General features: G+C 40.7%; 2 protein-coding genes across 2 annotated transcripts in view; one reads left to right on the top strand and one right to left on the bottom strand.

Annotated features, from left to right (window-relative positions):
- The window catches only part of LOC126251301 (allantoinase), a 262,302-nt gene that overhangs the window by 138,072 nt on the left and 99,242 nt on the right, over positions 1 to 24,988 (bottom strand). The window lies entirely within an intron of this gene.
- The window catches only part of LOC126252470 (uncharacterized), a 1,574,240-nt gene continuing 1,550,401 nt past the window's right edge, over positions 1,150 to 24,988 (top strand). The window contains exon 1 of the mRNA XM_049953364.1: positions 1,150 to 1,255. The gene's annotated coding sequence lies outside the window, so the exon portion shown is untranslated. The remainder of the gene's footprint in view (positions 1,256 to 24,988) is intronic.

Genomic DNA, 24,988 nt, shown 5'->3' on the forward strand with positions numbered 1-24,988 from the left:
ACATTTTCCTGCCGCCAAATGTCATGCAATTACGTGGGTCAAAGGGTGGGTGGCCGCTTATCTCTTTCATGAGGGACCTAAATCGCGCCTCGACTTCTGGATCTATTTACGGAAAGCCCACGCAGCTCTCGAAAACATGCCACGTTACCGAACATTATTTGCTAACTATCTTCGATGGGTCGTTGTTACACATGCACTAAGTTGGGGGATGCCTGGAGCTGAGGAATCCTACCCTCCCCCTCCCCCCTCCTCCCCCGGCGGTGTCTGAGTTTAAGCCGCCTATGATCGATTCTACCTCTGACCTCCGCGGATGGGAGAGCGCGTCGTAAATTGAGCGGATTTTATTTTTGTTTCCTTTCTTTTTATTTACCCAGCACTTATATTTTTTTCTCTGTCGCTGATGTATGTTACACATAATTTCATAATAATAGTGAATATTACAAAAACAAAATGCAAATAAATAAACAACAACAACGCTTTCCACTTCTGTTGATTCCTGTGTCCCACTGGTCCACTATCCCTTAAAATAAATGAATAAAGATGTTAGAGCAGTTGCCCGCGAAAGGCAAAGATCCCGAGTTAGAGTCTCGGTCCGGCGAAAAGAAATAAAAAAGAAAATAGAAAGGTACGGCGGCCGCTCGCGATAAGCTGGAAATCCGGGTTCGAGTCCCGGCCCGGCACAAATTTTCATTGTCGTCATTCCATTATACAGCTGATGCTTGTTCTTATTCGCAATTGCGAGATCAGTTAATGTATTTCATAACGGTTGTAGTTGCCGCAGTGCCTGTTCCTTTGGTCAAGCATGCATGCATGCAAATCTTCAATAGCACGGTGTTAACAGAACGCACAAGACGCACGTTGTCATAGTGGACCAAAACGTAAGATCACGACCAAAGGTTTGTTAGTGTGGTTTTGTCCCAAAGAAATAAAAATAATTGAGCAATAGATATCGAATAAGTTATTCCATGGACAGTACGTCGTGTTTCAAAAGTACGACTATGTATCTCACACGGCGTACTCCAATACTGGAAGAAAGCCAAAGACAGGACAAGGTCCCAAGGTCGCGGAGTGATCGTGCCACGCTAGGCTACAGGTTGGAGAACGGGTTCCAGTTATCGGAAAATGCCTCACGCAGTTCAGTCTACGTCGGCCAGCTGCAACAGCAGCCGCTGATGACCGCTACGTTCGCGTCTGTGCGCGCCAAAACCGTCCGACTTCCGCAAACGTCGTCGCTACTTGTCGTCGACTAGTCTGTGTAAGTACTTTTCCCAGATGTCTTCCGGAAATAAGCTAACGTCCCAGAAACCGATATCCACCATTAAATACATCATCGCAAGCGAAAAGAGCTCAGTGGATATCTCTTGGTAGTGTTTCCTGATATGCCTAACTTAAAAAAACAAAAAAAAAAAAAACAAGGCTCTTTTACCGTGCCTTCTGTATCACTATCTGTGATTGGTATGTAGATGGCAATGTTACTTCACGGTCGCTTTTCTCTTTGGAGTCATTGTGCTTGTGCGCCGGACCATGCATATCCAAGAGATGAAGCGGTAGCATCCTGTATCGATAGACACTTCGTGTAATACGCAATGTCCAACCACGTACAACATTTCAGTACTTGGACAGGCGTCAAAATTATAAGAATGTGTACGAGTAGTGGATTGCGGGCGTCCACTTTCATGAAAATCTCGCTGCCGCTGAGAAACACTCATAAAGATGTCCTTGTAGGACTGATGCGTGGTTTCTAGGGCAGCATACACACAAAGAAAGTAACACACAATAGTGAGTAGTAAAATATATTATTCACCTTTGGTAATGCTTGTTACAGCAATTGTAGAATTCAGGTTTAGCCTATCTGTTCAAATGGTTCAAATGACTCTGAGCACTATGGGACTTAACATCTGTGGTCATCAGTCCCCTAGAACTTAGAACTACTTAAACCTAACTAACCTAAGGACATCACACACATCCATGTCCGAGGCAGGATTCGAACCTGCAACCGTAGCGGTCACGCGGTTCCAGACTGAAGCGCCTAGAACCGCACAGCCACACCGGCCGGCTGCCTATCTGTCCTGTTTTGGCTCCAGTTCCATGAACACAAATTAATAATTTTCTCTGAACTGAAGTCAGAATAAAACTGATCTTCTGTCTTGACGTACTATTCGATGAACAGTTCCAAACTGACAGTACTCAGTTTAAATTTCTAGGCAGGTGACCTCTGTCCATACACGGAAATTCTTAGCCGGCCGTCGTGGCCGAGCGGTTCCAGGCGCTTCGTTCTGGAACCGCGCGACCGCTAAGGTCGCAGGTTCGAATCCTGCCTTGGGCATGGATGTGTGTGGTGTCCTTAGGTTAGTTAGGTAAGTAGTTCTAAGTTCTAGGGGACTGATGACCTCAGATGTTAAGTCTCATAGTGCTCAGAGCCATTTGAACCATTTTTCGACAATTCTATTCACTGTTCAGTTTGTACTGAAGACTAACCACTGTCTATCTATCGACCACTATTTATATCTCACTCGACGACTTTGGAAGACAACAAACGTTCTGCAGGAACTCCTGGCAAAACACTGACTGACTCAAAACTTGCAAATGACAACTTCGGCTTGTGCACGTTACTTAATCGCGTGTCTCTGCTTGGTGGGGCGGCGACTCCAGGGGGCGTGATTCTCGCTGGCAACGTGATTGGTTTGCGCGCAGCGATGTTGCTGCTGCTGACGGACGTTCACGGTACTTCTGGAATCAACTGTAGGAAACTCTTTTTATGTGGTAGAATGGAGTTACATATAGTGATCACAAAACTAAATCCTGATGATAACCGATGGGACGCTTTCCATGGTAGCCAGACTAAAACAGGATCCTTGCCGCGAGCTCTACAGGGATTGTCTAGTGCTCTCTGAAGACAAGAAACACGGATACCAGCAATGGAAGTTTTTCACACATGCAGATATTAGTAGCACAGGAAGTGCGATACCTACATTAGTGTCCACATTCCTTGTTAGAGGTTAGGTGCAACCTTTCACTTTTAACAGAGACCTCAACGAAACGAAATAACAAAAAGAATGCAGTAATGATGGCTAGAATTTATCTTGTCGTCGACATCGAGGTCATTAATGTCACAGTAATAGCTCAATTAGAACAGTATGGAGAAATCTTACGATTTAAGCAAATCAATCACCATTATCAACATGTATAAATCTGTTAATAGCCAGATTTCGTTTGTAGGATGCAGTATTATTTGAAGCTTCCTTTAATTCACAGTAGGATATTGCTTTCCTCAAATTTGTTAGCATACCATTTCTTCTGTCTTTGTTTGTTTACCTTTCCTTTTAGTGTGTGGGGAAAAATATTTCCTTAGAATGCATCCAGCCTATTTCACTTTCCAATTTCTGACACACTTCCGAAGAGTTTTTGTTTCCTCTACTCTTCCTATATTTCGTTCTGTACTTCGTCAATCCATTTCACTTCCCCCATCCTCCTCTTCAATCAGATTTTAAAGTTTTCCAAATATTCTTCCCACTTCTTCCCTATTGTCGAAATCTGAGCCATGTTGAAGTAAACTTTGATCGATTCCTATTATTCTTATTGACAGTACATTTTGTATTTTTTTTAGATGCATCCTTCGCATGTGCTATCTTTCTTACTTCTGCGAGACAGTTTTCAGCTTCATTAAGCATCCTTCCTAAATAATAAAATTAATTTAATTTTTGGTAATCGATGTTGGTTGGGTAGTCTAAATGTATGCTAATTACCTCTATTATCTGCCGTTAAATAATTAGACACCTTCCAAAGTAATGAACCAGAAATTCAACTATAACAAAATGAAACAAGAATCATAATTAACCAGGTTTATTGCATTAAGGTGACTCATAGATTATCTGACAAACAACAGCATTTCCAAAGTAAAACCGTGGCATATCTGACTAAAGCGTCTGGGGTAAGTTCTAATAATTTTGTATCAAAAATGAGTCAGTTACGTTTGTGGAGCTGTACGTAATTATCGTGATTTTAGTGTAAAAAGCAGACAGAGAAGAGTATGCGTTGCAACTGTGGCCAGATGTGAAAGCATATTTGTTATACCAATCTGAAAGCAAGCCTTCATGGTGAAGCCTGACGTTATTGAAATTCTATAAAAATGACTGTTCTTATGGCCTATCTCACTGCCACTGCTCGATCTCACCATATCAGTCCGTAGGTGGAGTCTAAAGCGGCTGCAGAATCGGTCATTGGCGGTCCATAAGCGGCTAAGTTCAAGGCAGCCCGAAAGCTTTCTAAGTCCCTCAGTTCATCTGCTCGGAGTTAGATCCTAGCAGCAATGAAGGCCAAATGACAGTGGAAACTCCTTGGGGTTAATTCATTCTGTACTGACAGATCCTTAAAAAGGAAGTCTCGTATTTCCGTGTTTTACGCTCTTTACTAGGGAGAACTCATGTATGGTGTTCTCCAAGGTTTAATCTTAGACCCACTATTGTTCCTCATATATGTAAACGATAGTATATAACAAGCAGAATTAGTTCTTTTTGCAGGAGACACTAGTATTATAATCAGTCCAAGCATATGTACAGAAACAGAAGAAATCGTAAACAAAGTTCTTAAAAATTTCATCGACTGGTTTTCTGCGAATGGTCTTACTCTCAATTTTAAAAAGACAACATATTCAGTTCTGGACATCTAGAGACACTACACAATGATAAGTATAACACATGGTGTGGAAATAATAAATGTGGTGGAAACATGAAAATTCTTAGGGGTCCATATTGATGAGAATATAAATCGGAACTTCTAAAACAAATTTGTGGTTACATTTGCGCTTAAACTCGTTGCAAATCTTGGGGTGAGATAAATCCGAAAGTTGACATATTTTACATATTTTGATTCATTAATGTCGTATAGAATAACGGTCTGGGGTAACTCGTTTTTAAGAAAGAAAGTCTTCATTGCACAAAAATCTGCTATAAGAATAATATGTGATGCTCAGCCATGCTCATCTTGTAGACATCTGTTTAAAGAGTTGGGCTTTCTGACTACTGCTTCAAAGTATATATATTCCCTCATGAAGTATGTTGCAAATAATCCACTACAGTTCAAAAGGAACAATGAGCCAAGTAATTACAATATCAGAAGGAAAAATTACATTCTTTGCTCTACATTAAGGTCATCTTTAGCACAAAAAGGGGTGCACAATGATGCAAGAAAGTTTTTGATCACTTACCCAGTGATATAAAGTGTCTGACAGACAGCAAAGTGAAACTTGAGAGCAAACTAATAAAGTTTATCCTTGAGAAGTGCTTCTATTCCGTGAAGACTATCTGTTTCTGTAATGTGTGCAAGTAGTGGGTAGGATTTACTATAAAAAACCCTCAGAAATGTTCAGAATGTAGCCCTATGAGCATACTAATTTGTGATGGTCCATGAACATGTAACTAACTAATTTTGTTCAGACTGGCTGGGCTATCGATCTTTCGAATGCCAACCAGTATACAGAGTCCTTGAAAGATGCGGATCCCTTTTCCCGTGTCTTGCTTCAGCTGATTAAACAGTAACAAAGTTCCTACTATTTTCTGCTGAAAAGAGGAATCTCATTTTCTTTCTATCTCTTTCTGTGGCCAGTGAAGTGGGACCTCAGCAGAACACTCGAGTTTCTCTCTCCAATTTCCAGTTTATTTACATTAGATCCTGACAGTTCTTACATCGCATAAATATTTAGTTTTTGTGGATCCAGCGTTCAGCGTCATCCCACACTTACAGAGACGTCCCAAACTGTCGGCTCTCACTCCCTTTTCTAGCTATTACCTATGGCGTCTAGCGTTTTGTTCACAATGGTACCTTTCCAGACGTTGCTAAAAACAGCATTTTTCCCCTTTCCACCTTCGAGTCATAAAACCGTCACCGCTGGAGGTCTTACGTTGTGAGAGATCTTTGTTGCCTGTGGAGCACGCTGAAACCGGTTGCGGCATTGCAAAGGAAAGTCTTGTCAACCGAGTGGCATTGACCTGAAACTCTGCCAGTGCGTCCTTCTGAGAATTCCTATGGGGATGGTCTCGCTGTCTGGCTGTGCCACCTCACTGCTCACCTGAGTGCTGACAGCTCATCCAGACGTGCTTAGAAAATAGCTTTGTACTTGTATAAACCATGCAGTTCTGAATACAAATGTAAATTATGTTAATTAACTACTGACAATTACTGATACTGAAATGCATTATATTTTTCATTATTGATTAATTATCCGATATTTATATGCTGATTTTGTGTTAGTTATGGGACATTTTGGAAAAAATAGTCACAAAATATCATACAAACTTCTTTCCCTGTCGCATTATTTTTATTGGCCTTTATGTCTTTGCTATTTTATTTCCTTTTGTCTTGGGAGTGTTGATAGGTCTTGCAATTATTTCTAATGTTTTCTTATTACTGCCATTATTTTCCATATGCGGTCTTCAATTTCTGGTAGGACTTCCACTCTAATTCCTCCTGCTTTTGTTCTGCCTGTATAATTCAAGGAATAACCCACATGTCCGTCACTATACATATTAAATATGGCTGGACACATATGCACAAATATTATGTCATTCCTCTCGCAATAACTATTTGACCTAAGTAAAGATTCTTTAATAGTCTTTTACCCTTCATCTATTCCTATTTCTTTCAAAGTTTTGATCATGGTTTTTCATTTTACCCAATCAAAAGCTCTCCTCAGGCTATGATAAACAAATCCCCTACTGACTTCCGTCATTCTTTCCATCGATACACTCACACATTTTGTGCTGCCTCTTATTCCCCTTTCTCTTCTGAATCCAAACAATCGTCTGGAAAGATGTTGTCTGTCTTGTATCCCATTCTTCTCAGTTTTATAGGTGCAGGACCTTGGTGTTGAGAGATATAAGACTAATAATTATATAATACTTGCATTTTTTAAATACTAGTCACAGAAGCATAAGACGAGGTGGTTGACTGTGTATTTGAATTTTTCCACTTTGCTTGAGTGACAGATTCATGAAGCTAAGTATTCTACGAAAATGTTGTACAATTTCTACTATTTTATTAATATGTGGAGTATCTATAACATTTAGTAAGATGAAAGTAAGCACAGCGCACCCGAATTTTGTTATTATTGTATACTTCCACTTATTTATTAAATTTTGATTGAATGACGAAAAATAGTGACAACGCGAGATATCTCAATTGCTATCTTGTCAATATGAAGTGGAGTGATTTTCTGTCACCTACCTCGTTTATGGGCGAGTGGCGTGAGGACTGTAATTATATCGTTTGAGTGACTTTGGCGAATGTGTGTGTCTTATTAACGAATATAGTAAAGAAAGGAAGAGAGAGGAGGTGATGAAACTTGCACTCCTCTCAAAGAAAGCAAATAGTGCTGCCCGCCTTCTCTCCGAACACAAGGACGAATCGCCGTAAAATCTGCGAGGACCCTCACACAATGTGGTTTGACTGTTGTGTGATCTGGGGATTAGGAGTTGAGTATAACCATCTGCTCCCCTCTTTCCAGACAAATGCTGGCGACGAAAATTTCCTATAGTGCCAAGAGTCGAAGGGGCATCTTCTAGGCCAATGGCCACTGCATTTCCATGCATTAAGGATTATGCTATAAGAGTTGCTGCCTTCAGTACAAAGTCTGGTTTAATGAATTTTCCCAAACCAGTATACCCTGTGCAAGCCTTTTCATCTCTGCACGACTGCTGCAATCTTCATCTATTTGAGTCAGGAATTTTCTCTGCCTCGTGATGATTGGGTGTTGTGTGATGTCCTTAGGTTAGTTAGGTTTAAGTAGTTCTAAGTTCTAGGGGACTGATGACCATAGATGTTAAGTCCCATAGTGCTCAGAGTCATTTGATTTTTCATGTATTTGAACCTGCTTACCATAGTCATTCTCTACAAATTTTACTCCTCCTACCTCTCTCCACTGTTAAACTGACAAGTCCTTGATGCTTCAGGGTGTGTCTCATCAATCAATTCATTCTTTTAGACAAGTTGTGATATAAATTTCTTTTTTTCCCAATTCGATTCAGTAGCTCCTAATTAATTATCTGACCTAGCTATCTTATCTTTAGCGTTTTCCTCTAGCAACACATTTCCAGAGCTTCTATTCTCCTCTAGTCTGAGCAGTTTATCATCCAAGTTATGCTCCCATAAAAGGTTAAATTCCAGACAAATACTTTCAGAAAAAAACTATTTAACACCTAAATTTTTGTTAGATGTTCACAAAGTTCTCTTTTACAGTAGTGTTTTTCTTGCTGTTGCCAATTTACATTTTATATCCTCTCCATTTTGTAAAGGTTTTTTAAATTACCGCTACCAGCCACAAACTTCGTTGACTATTGTCTTACTTATTTATTTAGCGACATGTTTCGAGGGAATACCTGCCCTTCAGGCTAAATGGCATTACAAAACAACTTTACAATAAGGTTATACTGATGTTACATAGTCTTTTCGTAAATGCTGTGGTTATCTTTGTTCTTCTGGCGTGGCTGTCTCGTTGTGATGCTCTGAGGTGTTTCCATTTCCGTGGCTCTCTTGGCTTTCTTGGTCACTGTTCACAAATTTTCATTAACGTAACAGTAACTTGGAAACACGATGTGTGCTCTAAGGAGCCCACAAAAGTAAAGCTTTGTCAATTACCACAAATATGAAGACATATAATACCGTCATCTGCCCTGTAGTACTGTATGGTTCGGAAAGCTAGACGCTTACCAAGAAAGAAAGAGAAAAACTGAATGTTGTAGAAAGAAAAGTGATAAGAAAAATCTGAGGACGTGTGTTGGAGAATGACGTCTGGAGAGTTCAAAAGAGCACTGCAGTTTATCAGTTAATGAAGTAACTGTCCAGAAATTAAAAAGTCGGAGACTGCAACGGGCTGGGCATGTGGCTAGAATGGAAACCAGTAGAATGCCTAAAAAAGTGTTTAAGGATACTCTCCAAGCAACAAGACCATTGGGTCGACCTCGCAAATGGTTGAAAGATGACATAGAGAAGGACGTCGCAGCGTTAAGAATCTCGCCTGGTTGGGGGGAGACAGCGAGAGATAGAAGACGGTGGAACCAGATTGCTGATGCAGCGCGTGGTCTACAGGGCCCGTGATTGCTGAAAAGAAGAGGATTGTATACTGAACGCCACTCGTGCTATACATTGTTGATGTCATGTGAATACATACAATAAAATAAATGTTGTAATTCCACTGTACCTTGAATGTAATTTATGTTTTTAGAAATTATATCGAACTCATGTTAGGTATTGTAAATGTCGAGGTACCGATGCCACGGCCCATTTACTTGGGACAGTTTTGACGTCAATTAAATGATTAATTTTTATCAAAATAATTAGCTTTTCCATTGTGTACCAATTTTAATAAGTAGTTGGGTTCGTGGGAGCTACCTGCCTTAAGTAACTCCAGGTGGAGTGGATACTTTTTACTGAACTTTGTACGAACTGGGTCGGTATCTTGCAAACATTTCTGCAACTATCAATTCCGTTCATATTCTCTTGTTGGTCCTGCGTCCTTTGCAAACCTCGAAGTTAATGTGTCTTCTACCTCAACTTTAATTCCCTTTCCAAAGCTCTTCTTGGTGAGTACCAGTTATTACTTTTTGTCGAACAGGAATAAGCGGCAATTTATTTGTGAAAAAGTCGCTTCGAAATTAACAATGAATGCTTGTCTTTGGTCATCAGTTGGAAGAGTTTATACGTGTTGTAAACCGTAATACAATGGTTGCTTGTCTTTGGTCATCAGCTGGAAGAACTGTGTACGCGTATTGTAAGCCGTAATACAAAGGGTGCTCATCCTTGGCCATGAATTGGAAGAACTGTGTGCACGTACTGTAGGCCGTAAGGCACTTGGTAACGGATGGTTAAAGAGGAGCGTACTGGCACAAAATAGTAGCACGTCGTGTGAGATGAACGGCGTTGCTGGAGGATCTCGGAGAGGGAGGAGGGGACGGCGTCCCACACGTGGGTGACCTGGAGCGTCGCGATTAGCTGCTGAAATGAGGATTATGAGCGACATACGGCCGGGCTGGAGGCCAGCGTCCAGGCACAAAGGGCTTAAATGGTACGCAGCTGGGGACGGGAGGGGGGAGGGGGGAGAGGGTGCAGGGGCGGGCGGAGGCGTAATTAAAGTCTGCAGTCGGCCGGGAGGGGTGCGTAGGCGGCGACACACGAATCCGGGATTACGTCCGTCTGCGGCGCTCAAACTCCGGGCGACCATTGTCTTCATTACAGACTTACACGCGCAGGCCGGCGTCGCTGCGGGCCAGAGATTCGGTAAACAAACCTCGGCGAAGGCGAGCTGCCTTTCCTATCAGGGCAGAACCGTCCAAAGCTACTTTCCTCCTAACGAGGGAAACTCTCTGTTGGACTCCCTCAGATTTAGTGCTAAGATTGCCCAGTGGATAGCCCATCAAAAATTGAACGTAGATCAAGGATGAAAACAGGAAGAAAATATACTAAACTGTGAAAAAAGAAGCAAAACAGAAACAGTGAATGCTTCAAGTTCAAGATGTGCAACATGGAGCGTATTGCAAGAATCACGGCGTCCAACAGTATTGGACTGCAAAGCGAGAGATCCGTGTTTAAATCTCACTCGTGCCCCATTTTATTTGTGTCTGTGCCGTGGTGTAACGTCCGTTTGCAACAACGAGGTGTAGGGAAAGGACCTCGAGACGTACATACCTCATACTTCCGTTTTGGAAGTTTTGACTATTGAATTCCTTTGTTGTGACATAGTTCACACCCGTTTATTTGTTGCTTCCAGTCCTGCGAGAGGTCTATGCGGCATTTTGCCTTCTCTCAGCATTCATGACTCATATTCTATAACGAATGTATAGTATGACAGTTGCCAAGACTACAGAAGGAGAACCGATACGTCAATGAGCGGACGGAAAGTTCATAATTTTGTGAAAAAAAAGGAAAACTGGGCACGAGTAAGATTTGTACACGGATCTCCCGATTTGTAGTCCAACAGCGTGGCCACACAACCACGACACAGTGATTCTTGCAATACACTTGATGGTGCACGAGCTTGGACGGTTCACTGTTTCTACGAGTATTTTGCTTATTTTTTCACAGTTCAGTACGCCTTCTTCCTGTTTTCATGCTTCATCTGTGTTCTGTTTTTGATGGGCTACGCACTGGGCTTTTTACTACTAAATATGAGGGGTGTGTGATGGGAGTTTCTCTTGTAAGTGACTTCGCCAGCACTGAGACCGTCAGGCAGCAGCGGTGCAGGTTGTGTTGTTGTGGGATACTCCCAGTGGATCGTATTAGTTACTTAGATGTACCACGGCTGCTCTAATACGATACGCTTTTCAAACGTTTCTGAGAAATCAAGGCTCAAAGTTTTGCGAGCCTATAACAGCACCTTCCTTCGAGCAGCGGTTCTACCGTAACCGACTACAGCTGCGCTTGCAATGGCACTAACATGTGGGCATTCCATCGAAGACTTAAACTGGCACGAGTATCGATCTTTTCAGAGAAGGACGCCAGTGTGTGCAACCGTTCTCATAGTCTGAACGTACAAACTTCGGATGACGGTCGCCGGAAATCAATTCAGCTTTCTTCCGTCGAATCGGGTGACGCTCCCAAATGCGAAGCGTAGATTGTGAGAAATTTTCAAATTCAGAACAAGAAGGGAGTTCCTGGCATCCTCAGGAGAAGAAATTCATTGCTCAAAACACTTAGTCGGTGAAGTATTTGATCAAGTGTACAGTACAAGAAGCAAGTTCCTGGCATCCTCAGAAGAGGAAATTCATTGTTCAAAACACTTAGACGGTCAAGAATGTGATCAAATGTACCAGTATGTAGTCTGCTTTTAGAAAGTAAACAATTGTTATAAGTCTTCCGACATGTTTTGACAGTGAGAACAATCCTCCACAAAACATCTGAAAGTATTTTTGCAGTATTCAAACGCGTTGTCGTGCTTTGTAGGTTATCCTGCAACAAGACAATGCGAGAGAGCATTCGGCGCAGCCACCAATGAAACGTTATAGTACATCGCGATACAAACGCTAGACTAGTCTGCTCTGTGTTCCGACCTCAATAGCAATGATAATTTATGGGACTTGCTGGATAGAAAACTTCGGGCTCGTCATGCAGCACCTCAGACTCATGAACAACTTGCAGAGGACCTTACTGAGCAATGGAAAAAAAAAAACACAGGAAAATGTTCGAAGAGTATGTCTCAGAAGATGTGAGTCAATAATAGTGGCACATGGAGGCCTACACGATATTGAAATATTCCTTTTTGTGCCTCGCGTGACTTAAATGAAAGTGTTTTTCCCCTTTAGTTTACGACACTGTGTTGAATTTTTTGTCATAGCACATACATTGCAATGAGAACAACATATGTACATTTTTGTTAAATAAAGGTTTCATTTTCCAAAAGAAAAGTCTGTTTGAAACCGAATATTCCAGAAAAATAATGCAGGTGTTTAAAATGTTCTCCCTCTAATTTTTTGAGCGGCGTATAATAACAGTGATATATAACGGAGTCTGTGGACTGAAATCCCTGTTGTACTGGAAACCAAAAGTTTCGAATAACATAAAAATGTAGGATGAGCACGAGCTGAAAAGTAAGGCCTACGAAAACTTTTTCTTTTCTTTTGGGGGTGGGGAGGGGATGACATCAGTCTTCGTACTGGTTTGATGCGGTGAGCCACGAATTTCTCTCCTGTGACATCCTTGTCGTCTCAGAGTAACACCTGCAACCTGCGTCCATATTTGCTGGATATATCCCAACCTCTGTCTTCTTCTACAGTTTCTAACCCCTGCAACTCCCTCTAGTACGACATAAGTTATTCACTGATGTCTTAATGCATGTGCTATCATCTTGTCTCTTCTTATTGTCAGTATTTTCCATATATTCCTTTCCTCGCCAGTTCTCCCGAGAACCTCGTCATTCCCTACCTTATCAGCCCACCTAATTTTCAACATTCTTTTGTAGCACCATATTTCAAATGCTTTTATTCTCTTCTGATACGGTTTTCTCACAACCATTGTCTCACTGCCATACAATGCTGTCCTCCAAACGTACAGTCTCAGAAATTTCTTCCTCAAATTACGACGCAATTTCATACTAGTAGACTTCTCTTGCCTAGGAATGCCCTTTTTGCAAGTGCAAGTCCTGCTTGCTCCATCTGTCACGGGTAGCAGAATTCCTTAACTTCGTCTACACTGTACTCAACAAATCCGATGAAAAGTTTCTCGCTGCTCTCATTGCTACTTCAAATTATTTTAGTCTTTCTTCGATTTACACTCAGTCCATATTTTTTACTCGTTAGACTATTCATTCCATTCAACAGACCTTGTAATTCTTATTCAGTTTCTCTGAGGATAGCAATGTAATCACGAATCTTAACTTTGATATCCTTTAGCCCTGAATTTTAATCTCACTCGTGACCTTTCTTTTAACCTCGTCATTGCTTCTTCGACTTAAAGATTGAACAACAGGGGTGAAAGACTACATCCCTGTCTTGTACTCTATTCAATCCTCGCACTTCTTTCTTTTCAAGTCTTAATGCTACCTCTTGGTTCTTGTATATATTAATATTACACGTCTTTCCCTTTAGCTTGTCTCTGTTTTTGTTGGGACTTCTAGCATCTTCCACCACTTAAAGTTGTCGAACACTTTTTCCAGGTCGATAGATCATATGAACGTGTTTTGATTTCCCTTCAGCCTTGCTTCCATTATCAACCGGAACGCCAGAACTACCACTCTGGTGCCCTTACTTTCTCTAAAGCCAAACTGATCGTCGTCCAACAGATCTCCAATTTTGTTTCCCACTCCTCTGTATATTATTCTTGTCAGCAACTTAGATTAATAAACTGTTAAGCTGATTGTGCTATAGTTCTCTCACTTGTCGGCTCTTGCAATCTTCGGAATTGTGTGGAAGATACTTTTCCGAAAGTCTGATGGTATATCCCTAGTCTCTTACATTCTACACACCAACGTGAATAATAGTTATGTTGCCACTTCCTCCAATGATTTCAGGAATTCCGATGGAATGTTATCTATCTCTTCTACCTTATTTGATTTTAAGTCTTCCAAAGCTATTTTAAATTCTGGTTCTAATACTGGACTCCCTATCTCTTCCCTGTCGACTCCTGTTTCTTCTTCTATCATGTCATTGGACAAACCTCCCCACTCCTCTGTATTCAACAAAGGAATTCTCATTGTACGTTGCATTCTTAATGTTACCGCCCTTGCTTTTAATCTTTTAATTCTGCCGAAGGCTGTTTTGACTTTTCAATATGCTCAGTCAGTCCTTCCGACAATAATTATTTCGATTTCTTCACATTTTTTATTCAGCCATTTCGCCTTAGATTCTCTGCGCTTCCTATATATTTCATTCCTATGGGACTTCTATTTCTGTGTTTTGACTTTCCGTGAACTTTTTTGTACTTCCCTCTTTCGTCGATCAACTGAAGTCTTTCTTCTGTTACTCATGGTTTCTTCGCAGTTACCTCTTTGTACCTAAGTTCTTCTCTTCAACTTCTATGATTGACCTTTTTTGAAATGTCCATTTCTCTTCAGCTGAAATGCCTACTGAGCTATTCACAAGCGCAGCAAAAGGTTTTTAAATAAAATAAATGTTATTAACATTCCATTACGTTATTGTTCATGACTACATATTTGCAACGCTCTGCCGGTAGAAGGCTGCGATTTTTAGCGTGTGACATGGCGGTGTCTAACGTAACTATGTTGTTGCGTGAGAAACAGCGTGTGTAATCGAGTTTAGAATTCGAAGAGTTTGTCCACTCATGGAGCAACCCTCTCCTTCATCATGAGAATGAGCTCTGCATCAGTAACAATCTGACAACCGGGGTTCACTGCCATCCCTCATCCACCATACAGCCCGACTTTGGCTTCATCCGATTTTCTATAAGTTTCCAGGAGTTTCCAAAAATTTACAAAAGTTAAAGAACACCTTCGAAGACTTCACTTTGGTAGTGATGACACGATGCAAGGAGAGGTAAGGTTGTGACATAGTTGAAAAGTCACACTTTTACAGTGACGGTATCTACGAGCCGAGCGGTTCTAGGCGCTACAGTCCGGAACCGCGCGACCGCTACGGTCGCAGGTTAAAATCCTGCCTCGGGCGTGGATGTGTGTGATGTTCTTAGGTTAGTTAGATTTAAGTAGTTCTAAGTTCTAGGGGACTGATGACCTTAGAAGTTAAGTCCCATAGTGCTCAGAGCCATTTGTACCATTTGGTATCTGCGAATTGGTCTCTCGCTGGGAGAAATGTGTTCATCTCCGGCATGACTATGTTGTGAAAAAAATACGTAGACATGAAGGATAAAGGTATAGAATGTTAATAAAATTGGTTTTATTTAAAAAGTCAAGAATTTTCATATAAAAAGTTCGGAGGTATTATTTTTCAGCACGCTTTCGTAATAATTAATTGAACGTTAGCTTATAATTATATAACACATGTTCTGTGGCTGTTTAGCCATTTCAGCCTCATGTCTATAGTTAATGCAGCATGTCGTCTGAGATACAGGCAAAGTCTGTATCGAAAATTTTAGGCCTAGATTGTAATCTCAAAAAAATTATCTGTTGAAGTGAGAAGGTATTGTAGTGCACCATTTTCTGTTTGTGGTAGATGGGAATTAGCTGTATGCGAATTACTACTACTGCTTACTAATCTTTTTATGTGAGTAGGGCGATGATTCTGCTGTATGAGGTGGTTTGCAAATCAAGTGTATGTTTTTTCACGTTTCAGTGCTTTAGGTGCTCAGATCATCTTTTTTATGTTTGTCTTTCACAGAAATGGTGAATGACGGTCACTGAAGCTTAATTGTCGTATACTACATCTGTTTTGCTGAATTCATTTGAACTTCTGCAGAATGTTTGTAATCTTGCTTCTTAGTGTTTCCACGAATTATCTTTAGTAATCATAGCCTAGAACGTTATCCATTGACCTCTCATATTCGTAAAACTTGTTTGGTTATTCTAATAACCGATGAACGAGCGTGCAATACTATCCATATTCTTTCATTGGGAGGTACAGGTCATTCAGATGCATTCAGCGGCGTCAAAAGACGTAATGCAGCTATCGTCTCCAAGAATGGAGCTGTCGTGGCGTCTAACCCGCTCAAGGACATGTAGATTCTAATTTTCGTGATTCCGCCAAAAACCTGTCGAAGGAGATCGTTTGCATTGATACCAAGTTGTCGGCCGATATTACCGGGCGACCTGTGGCGACGGCGTCTGGCGAGTGTTGTCGGTGCCACTATGATAGCAACCTTAAGGCGGCGGACTAGAAATCTACTCATATCGCGTTTCCTAAGTCCACAATTCACTTGCATATATTGCTGTGCTCCAAATAAAAATTATCAGAAATTCCTTCTTCTTTTGACCAGAAACTTGACTGCACGGCTTGCTGAGTTAGTAATGCGATATTTCTCGCTCTTATCTGCCCTAGATATATTCGGGATTGTATAGACGATATTTTTCAGAAAGTCTGGTGATACCTCTCCAGATTCACAGATTTTATAAACCAACTTGAATAGTCGTTTAGTTTCCACTTCCTTTAATGGTCTTGGGAAATTCTGATAGAATGTTATACGTCCCTTCTGCCTTACTTGATCGCAAGTGTTCCAAATCTCTCGGAATCACCGACTCTAATACTGGATCACCTATGTCTTCCGTATCGATTTCCATTCCTTCTTCCACTACGTCATCAGGCACTTCTTCCGCCTTACCACCTGTTTGCTCTCTCCTTTGCGTTTAACAGTGAAATCACCATTCCACGCTTAATGTTGACGCCTTTGGTTTTAATTTCACCGAAGGTTATTTTTACTTTTCTGTGTGTATAAATCAGTGCTTCCAATGACCATTTATTTTCTATTTCTTAACATACGTGCAGCAGCCATTTCGGCATGGATGCCATGCATTTGCTATTTATTTCATTCCTAACGGATTGATACTGCTGTGTTTCTATTTTTCTCTGAAAATTTTTGTACTTCCTTCTTTCGCCGATGAATTGAAGAATTTCTTTCGTGACGCAAGATTTCTTGGCAGTTACCTACCTTGTAGCTATGTTTTCTGTCCAACTTCAATGACTGCCCTTTTTAGCGGTGTCAATTCCTCTTGAGCTGCAGTGCCTGCTGTGATATTCACTATCGCAGTATCTACAGCATAAGATAACTTCAGACGCACACCATTATTCCTCAGTACTTCAGAATTCCACTTCTGGACTATTCACTTCAATGTTCTCCTCACCGTTACCTAAGTGTGATCTGAATCTGTATCTGCTCCTCGGTATGGCTTACAATTAAAAATCTTATTACGGAAACTGTCTTACCATAATATACTGCAACTGGATTTTTCCCGTACCTCCACCCTTTTCGAAGTATACCTCCTTCTCTTGCGATTTTTGAACAATGTACTCGTTAATGCTAGCTCAAATTCACCTAGCAGAACTCTTCTATCATTCATACTACCGAGCACATATTCTCCCATACCACTGTCTTCAATTCCTTCTCCTAAATCAGCATTCCAATGCGTCATGATTATTAGATTTTTATCTCACTTTACATAACGAATTACACCGTCAGTATCATATACTTTCTTTGTTAATTCATATTCTGCTTGTGACACAGGCATCTATACCTGAGCTACTGTTGTTGGCATTGTTTTGCCGTTGATTTTTTTGTATCTTCCTATTTATGACGAGTCCGGCTCCCGTTGATATTACAGTATACTGTATCCGTCTGGACAGAAATATCTTCTTTAAGTTTCACTAGATTGACTCTAACAATGTCTAGACTCAGCCTTTGCGTTTCCCTTACCAAATATCTTGTGTGTCTTTAATACAGTGGTATCCATTGCTCTCTGTATCCTCATGCCGGTGATCATTGCTGGTTCTTCCGTCTGTTAGAGGCAGTTTCCCACCCAATGGCCAAGAGGGTCCGCTCCTGTCGGTAGAACGAGTGCAGTTCCTCAAACGAAGTCTTTCGCCGACAACGGTGATGAGTTTTGTCAAAAATGTAAGCAATGGCTGGGATCGAACACAGTCCTAAGGACGATTACTAGCCGAAGATGTTACTTATGGACCACCTTAGCATTATAAAATGGAATATTCACGTAGTTGGTGGTAAAGCAGACGGCAGACTTCAATTCATTGGAAGGGTGATGGAAAAATGCAGCGAATCTTACAAAACACTCTTGCGACCCATTGTAGACTGTTGCTCAAATGTGTGGGACTCATTCTAAACAGAACAGGGTGTGTTGAACGTATACATACGAGGAAAGCACGTATGGTCACCCACCTGTTTGTCTGACCCGCGGGAGAGTCTCGTGGAGTTACTGACAAACCTGAATTAGAAGATGCTTGAAGATAGGCGCTAACTATCTTACAAAGACCCACTTAAAAAGTTTGAAAACCAGCATTAAGTGAGGAAGCTAGGAATATATGACGACCCGCTACCTATCGTTTCTGTAGGGACTGCTAAGAGTACACTAGACTGCTAGACTAATTACCCCCAGCACAGAATCATTTAAGGGGAATTGGAATGCCCTGTACTGATAATCAAAAATCGCAATAGCAATGGTAATGAAACTTTTACAGGACTTAACGTGTTATGTTCTTGATGTACTGAACTAAAAACATTGCGTTTCAGCACTGGTTTATGGAAATAAAATTTTTTGATTAAACGGTTAAAATTTTGTAGAATGTTTTGTACTTTTTCCGAAATAATTTTAATTATACTTTACATCATGCTTGTACTTCAGTTCAGTAGACTCAATGTGTTTTTGTTTGTGTCCCTTAAAATCTGAATACTCCAATTGGTTCCTGACATTTATGGAATAATGCAACCGAAAATGAAAATTTTTAGAAATCACTTATAAAGTCTGAAATGACTAAAACTTACTTAGTACGTGTTTTATTTGTTACTTTTACTCACCCAGAAGCCCCCTCCACCATACTGTGTATAATCGTTTCGATGATTTTCCATGTATCTCATTTTTTATCCCTTCTGAACTCCTTGGTGGCCATATTTGCTGCACAGTGGTGCGTTATTGATGCGAACCTTGTCCATTCGTTGAAGTTCTATGATGTAGTTTACTCCAGGAAATTTCACCCTAGCAATATTGCCATTATTAAAGGCAGTAACTCATCACAGACCACGCCCCCATTTTAGTGCCTTCTTCTAAACAAAAGCGTGTTTTGGTGTGCGATTCCATATGACACTGGTGAAGCGCTTATTTGGATTCTGTGTCTGCCCATGCAGATACTTTTTCAGTATGTCAGGATGTGCCAGGTCTCTGTACAAGTACTTTATGACTTTCTAGACAGCTGCTGGGATGGAATGTTTCTGCCTGTATGTAGTGTCAGTTCGTCGCTTGTCTTCGGAGGATGCCTTCCGTAGTCGAAGGCGAAACGTCAGAGGAGAGTTTTATGTATGGACCACGGCATCTCAACCCGGAAGTGTTAAGTGATGACAGCACCTGCCGTGAAAGCCTTCATTCTATGTCTGATATTGGGTGTTGCGTGACTTGGACAATGAATCTGGTCTGAGAGAACAGAGTTGATGTATTGGTTGGTCAATTGTTGACAGTTTGTGGAAGGAGGTAGCTCATATTGCCTGCCGCATTCTGATCAGTTCATCAGTGTTAGTCCTAATGGTCGTCCCGTACTACTGTTGTAATTCATCAATAATTTTATCTACCAGCCTATCCCTTATGGTTTTACCATCAGAGTGTTTCTTGTTCCTCAAACTTAATTTAGACTTCTTAACCTGACATCCATCCTCTTCTGGACATGACCCACAAATTTCAGTTTAGTGATACCTTATCAGTATAACGCCTGGCTGCTATTATACTGTTGTATGCTTCTCAGCCCCCATCGCCTAAGACTGAAAATTTCAATAGCTGCACAGATATCCGTTGCACTACTTATTCATAGTTCCTATTCAAGACATGTTCTGCTTTGTCCACTGATTTACTTTTATAACAATGTTTTGTCGGAATCTGAAAGTCAATTAACCTTTTAGATACCGACACTTGTCATTGTAGCAATAGAGTTCTTAGAATTTCTACATGGTAAATGGGTCTTCAGTATGAAAAGCTACTTTAATGAATATAGAAACAACGTAATTTCGCCCTTGTAATACTGCAATCCGTTCGTTACCTGATATAAAAAGTTATCGACATTTCTTGATGATAGGCAATGCATGAAAAATTTGTGACATGTTAATCAGGCAAAGATGACATCTAAAAAAAAAAAAAAGTTATCCAGTTGCGAGTAGAACTCGCCCTCTGAGGACTCTGTACAAACTTAATTATATATATTGACAGTTCATCCATTCCAGGAATCGAGAAACTCGGCGAGTTTTGCCTGTTATCGACATTGATACTGGCAAGGTGTCGGTACCGAGAATTCCAAAACTTTCGAGAATGTTTTAATTTTAAGTTTGAAGTCGGATAAAAAATGACAAAATAAGTAGTTTGTTCGTTGTTGTTGGTGTGGTCTTCAGTCCTGAGACTGGTCTGATGCAGCTCTCCATGCTACTTTATCCTGTGCAAGCTTCTTCATCTCCCAGTACCTACTGCAACCTACATCCTTCTGAATCTGCTTAGTGTATTCATCTCTTGGTCTACCTCTACGATTTTTACCCTCCACGCTGCCCTCCAATACTAAATTGGTGATCCCTTGATGCCTCAGAACATGTCCTACCAACCGATCCCGTCTTCTGGTCAAGTTGTGCCACAAACTTCTCTTCTCCCCAATCCTATTCAGTACTTCCTCATTAGTTATGTGATCTACCCATCTAATCTTCAGCATTCTTCTGTAGCACCACATTTCGAAAGCTTCTATTCTCTTCTTGTCCAAACTATTTATCGTCCATGTTTCACTTCCATACATGGCTACACTCCATACAAATACTTTCAGAAATGACTTCCTGACACTTAAATCTATACTCGATGTTAACAAATTTCTCTTCTTCAGAAACGCTTTCCTTGCCATTGCCAGTCTACATTTTATATCCTCTCTACTTCGACCACCATCAGGTATTTTACTCCCAAAATAGCAAAACTCCTTTACTACTTTAAGTGTCTCATTTCCTAATCTAATTCCCTCAGCATCACCCGACTTAATTCGACTACATTCCATTATCCTCGTTTTGCTTTTGTTGATGTTCATCTTATATCCACCTTTCAAGACACTGTCCATTCCATTCAACTGCTCTTCCAAGTCCTTTGCTGTCTCTGACAGAATTACAATGTCATCGGCGAACCTCAAAGTTTTTATTTCTTCTCCATGGATTTTAATACCTACTCCGAATTTTTCTTTTGTTTCCTTTACTGCTTGCTCAATATACAGATTGAATAACATCGGGGAGAGGCTACAACCCTGTCTTACTCCCTTCCCAACCACTGCCTCCCTTTCATGTCCCTCGACTCTTATAACTGCCATCTGGTTTCTGTACAAATTGTAAATAGCCTTTCGATCCCTGTATTTTACCCCTGCCACCTTTAGAATTTGAAAGAGAGTATTCCAGTCAACATTGTCAAAAGCTTCCTCTAAGTCTACAAATCCTAGAAACGTAGGTTTGCCTTTCCTTAATCTTTCTTCTAAGATAAGTCGTAAGGTCAGTATTGCCTCACGTGTTCCAGTGTTTCTACGGAATCCAAACTGATCTTCCCCGAGGTGGGCTTCTATTAGTTTTTCCATTCGTCTGTAAACAATTCACGTTAGTATTTTGCAGCCATGACTTATTAAACTGATGGTTCGGTAATTTTCACATCCGTCAGCATCTGCTTTCTTTGGGATTGGAATTATTATATTCTTCTTGAAGTCTGAGGGTATTTCGCCTGTCTCATACATCTTGCTCACCAGATGGTAGAGTTTTGTCAGGACCGGCTCTCCCAAGGCCGTCAGTAGTTCCAATGGAATGTTGGCTACTCCAGGGGCCTTGTTTCGACTCAGGTCTTTCAGTGTTCTGTCAAACTCTTCACGCAGTATCGTATCTCCCATTTCATCTTCATCTACATCCTCTTCCATTTCCATAATATTGTCCTCAAGTACATCGCCCTTGTATAGACCCTCTATATACTCCTTCCACCTTTCTGCTTTCCCTTCCTTGCTTAGAACTGGGTTTCCATCTGAGCTCTTGATATTCATGCAAGTGGTTCTCTTATCTCCAAAGGTCTCTTTAATTTTCCTGTAGGCAGTATCTATCTTACCCCTAGTGAGATAAGCCTCTACATCCTTACATTTGTCCTCTAGCCATCCCTGCTTAGCCATTTTGCACTTCCTGTCGATCTCATTTTTGAGACGTTTGTATTCCTTTTTGCCTGCTTCATTTACTGCATTTTTATATTTTCTCCTTTCATCAATTAAATTCAATATTTCTTCTGTTACCCAAGTATTTCTACTAGACCTCGTCGTTTTACCTACTTGATCCTCTGCTGCCTTCACTACTTCGTCCCTCAAAGCTACCCATTCTTCTTCTACTGTATTTCTTTCCCCCATTCCTGTCAATTGTTCCCTTATGCTCTCCCTGCAACTCTGTACAGCCTCTGGTTCTTTCAGTTTATCCAGGTCCCATCTCATTAAATTCCCACCTTTTTGCAGTTTCTTCAGTTTTAATCTACAGGTCATAACCAATAGATTGTGGTCAGAGTCCACATCTGCCCCTGGAAATGTCTTACAATTTAAAACCTGGTTCCTAAATCTCTGTCTTACCATTATATAATCTATCTGATACCTTTTAGTATCTCCAGGGTTCTTCCATGTCTACAACCTTCTTTCATGATTCTTAAACAAAGTGTTAGCTATGGTTAAGTTATGCTCTGTGCAAAATTCTACCAGGCGGCTTCCTCTTTCATTTCTTAGCCCCAATCCATATTCACCTACTATGTTTCCTTCTCTCCCTTTTCCTACACTCGAATTCCAGTCACCCATGACTATTAAATCTTCGTCTCCCTTCACTATCTGAATAATTTCTTTTATTTCATCATACATTTCTTCAATTTCTTCGTCATCTGCAGAGCTAGTTGGCATATAAACTTGTACTACTGTAGTAGGTGTGGGCTTCGTATCTATCTTGGCCACAATAATGCGTTCACTATGCTGTTTGTGGTAACTTACCCGCATTCCTATGTTCCTATTAATTATTAAACCTACTCCTGCATTACCCCTATTTGATTTTGTGTTTATAACCCTGTAGTCACCAGACCAGAAGTCTTGTTCCTCCTGCCACCGAAGTTCACTAATTCCCACTATATCTAACTTTAACCTATCCATTTCCCTTTTTAAATTTTCTAACCTACCTGCCCGATTAAGGGATCTGACATTCGACGCTCCGACCCGTAGAACGCCAGTTTTCTTTCTCCTGATAACGACATCCTCTTGAGTAGTCCCCGCCCGGAGATCCGAATGGGGGACTATTTTACCTCCGGAATATTTTACCCAAGAGGACGCCATCATCATTTAATCATACAGTAAAGGTGCATGTCCTCGGGAAAAATTACGGCTGTAGTTTCCCCTTGCTTTCAGCCGTTCGCAGTACCAGCACAGCAAGGCCGTTTTGGTTATTGTTACAAGGCCAGATCAGTCAATCATCTAGACTGTTGCCCTTGCAACTACTGAAAAGGCTGCTGCCCCTCTCCAGGAACCACACGTTTGTCTGGCCTCTCAACAGATACCCCTCCGTTGTGGTTGCACCTGCGGTACGGCTATCTGTATCGCTGAGGCACGCAAGCCTCCCCACCAACAGCAAGGTCCATGGTTCATGGGGGAGTTTGTTCGTATAGTTACAAATTAATAACTTTCACATTTTCATCCTTTACTCTGATGTGAAGCATTGCTTTCTGCCAAATTTCATGATTCGAGTTCGACGCGAATTACGTACAGGTTTTAATGAGTGAGTTTGCGAGTATGACATATGTGACATAAATGGCCGTATCTTCTGACTGTATTGACTTAGAAGCTAAACATTTTTTATATCACCAAGGCCCCGTAGACCTTAGTATGTGACATAAATTTCAAGTGTACCTCTACCTGTTCCTGAGAAAAAGACGTCTTATCACACGGACAGACAGACAGTCGGGTAACAAATGAAAGAAATATTTTTTTCGTGTGATATAACTACAAATAAACACTTTTCCGGATTTTCCCTTTTTTATTGTGACTCCTAGCTTCGTCCTGAATTTCATGATTCTAGGTCAACCTGATTTACCTTATAGGCTTTAATGAGTGAGTTTGAGAGTATCAAAACATGTAACATAAACAGCCGTACCCTTTGACTGTATTGACTTAGAAGCTTGAATATACCGCACCATCAAGGGACAATAGACCTTAGTATGTGACGTAAATTTCAATTTGATACGTCTAAAAGTTTTTGAGGAAGTGGAGTCTTTAACAGACGGACGGATAGACAGACAGTCGGATCACAAATGACAAAAAAGATTTTGCTTGTGACAGAATTACAAATTAACAATTTTCGGATTTTTTCCTTTACTTGTGTTGTGAAACCTTGCTCTTGGCCAAATTTATTGATCCTGGGCCAAAGGCAAATATACTACGCGTTTTGACAAGTGAGTTGCCAATATCAAAAATATGTAACATAAATGACTGTATCGTTTGATTGCATTGACTTAGAAGCTTCAGTTCATTACAACGCGAAGAGAGGTTATACTTCAATGTGTGGTATAAATTTCAACTAGATGCGTCTATCCTTCCAGGAGAAAGAGGGCTTTTAAGAGCCGGACAACGAAGTGATCCTACAGGTGTTCTGTTTTTACCGCCTGAGGTACGGAATCCTTTTCATGCGACTTCATATAATTCAGTCACCATTTTATTAAGATAACTGCCAATTTTATAATGAAATGAAAATAAAAAAAAGACAAAAAATTTCCTTCTAATTCCTCTTCAACAGTTATTCATCTAAATCAACATGGCTACTCTGCAAATCACATTTGAGTACCTGGCATAGTGTTCATCGGACCACCTTCACATTAATTCTCTGTTAT

Source organism: Schistocerca nitens, chromosome 4, assembly GCF_023898315.1.
Source record: "Schistocerca nitens isolate TAMUIC-IGC-003100 chromosome 4, iqSchNite1.1, whole genome shotgun sequence".
Classification (NCBI taxonomy): Eukaryota; Metazoa; Arthropoda; class Insecta; order Orthoptera; family Acrididae; genus Schistocerca; species Schistocerca nitens.